The following is a 1,211-nucleotide window of genomic DNA, read 5'->3' on the forward strand; positions in this document are numbered from 1 at the left end:
CGCCCCCAAGGGAGGGGGGCACCTGCCCCGGGACGGGGGGGTTAACCCCCCCCAGCCCGCCAGGGAGGGGGGGGCACCTGCCCCAGGACGGGGGGGGGTTAACCCCCCCCAGCCCCCAAGGGAGGGGGGCACCTGCCCCGGGACGGGGGGGATTAACCCCCCCTCCAGTCCCCCAGGGAGGGGGCACCACATCTCCGCCCAGGAGGCAGCTCCCCCGCCGGGTGACCCGCGCCCCCCTCACCGGTCCCGGCGGCCGCTCAGCGCGCCTCACCCATGACCCCCGGGCCCGGCCGGAGGGATCTCCTGCCGCAGCCCAGGCCCGCTTCGGCCGTCCTCCCCGGCTCGCTCCGCTCCCGGCGGCGGCCACCTGACAACGGAAGTGACGCACCCCGCCGAACCCCTCCTCCGCCCGGCTCCGCCCCCATCACTACCCGCCATCTTTTTTCCTGGCGCCTCTGGACAGAGCAAAGATGGCGGCTGCTGCTGCCCGGGAAGTCACTTTTGATCTTCCCAGAGTCGCTCCTGATTGGAAGGCTTGGCCAGCGCCGCCAATGTTGATTGGCTGAAACCTTAGCCGGGCAGGAAGGGGATTGAGGAGTTTGGAGGGTGTTAGTTGCTGATTGGCTGATCACGGCAGGGGCGGGGTAGGTGACTGGGCAGGGCTGGTCAACTTCACGTGCTGATTGGCTGTGCCCCAGGTGGGCGGGCTTGGGGCATGAGGATTGGTGAGTAACTGGGGGATTAAAAAGCTGCTTGGCTGTGATTGGAGGAGAGCTGGGTAGTTACTTGCCAGGTCACCCTTGGGCTCTGTGCAGAGCGGGTGGGGATGGGGCCCCCCCAGCACCTGAGAGGCAAATGCCTGGGGGCCCCCAGAGCTCCCCTCGAATGCCCAGGGTGCTTGCGCAGAGACCAGGGCCCGTCTGCATGGCACATCACAGCAATACCCCCCCGCACACCCAGACCTGTCATGGGCCGTGGGGCCCCTCGTGCAGGGCACCCAACGCCCCCACAGCAGCTCGGCGGGCGAAAGCAGCCAAACGAATGAACTCGCACAGGAAGACGAAACGCCCCGTTGCCTGTGGGTTAGGGTGACCAGACAGCAAGTGTGAAAAATCAGGACGGGGGTGGGGGGTAATAGGAGCCTATATAAAAAAAGACCCCAAAACCGAGACTGTCCCTATAAAATCGGGACATCTAGTCCCCCTACTGTG

At 66.5% G+C, this 1,211-nt stretch overlaps 1 protein-coding gene across 2 annotated transcripts in view; it reads right to left on the bottom strand.

The window, feature by feature from the left end:
* Positions 1-357, bottom strand: part of STK40 (serine/threonine kinase 40) — a 39,230-nt gene extending 38,873 nt beyond the window's left edge. The window contains exon 1 of one of the 2 annotated variants that reach the window (XM_024202929.1): positions 272-357. The gene's annotated coding sequence lies outside the window, so the exon portion shown is untranslated. Of the gene's footprint in view, positions 1-241 lie in introns of both variants that reach the window. The other variant, XM_024202930.2, reaches the window with a different exon arrangement.
* Between the last annotated feature and the right edge of the window lie 854 nt (positions 358-1,211).

This window comes from Terrapene carolina, unplaced genomic scaffold (genome assembly GCF_002925995.2).
Source record: "Terrapene carolina triunguis isolate 2854851 unplaced genomic scaffold, T_m_triunguis-2.0 Scaffold236, whole genome shotgun sequence".
NCBI lineage: Eukaryota > Metazoa > Chordata > Testudines > Emydidae > Terrapene > Terrapene triunguis.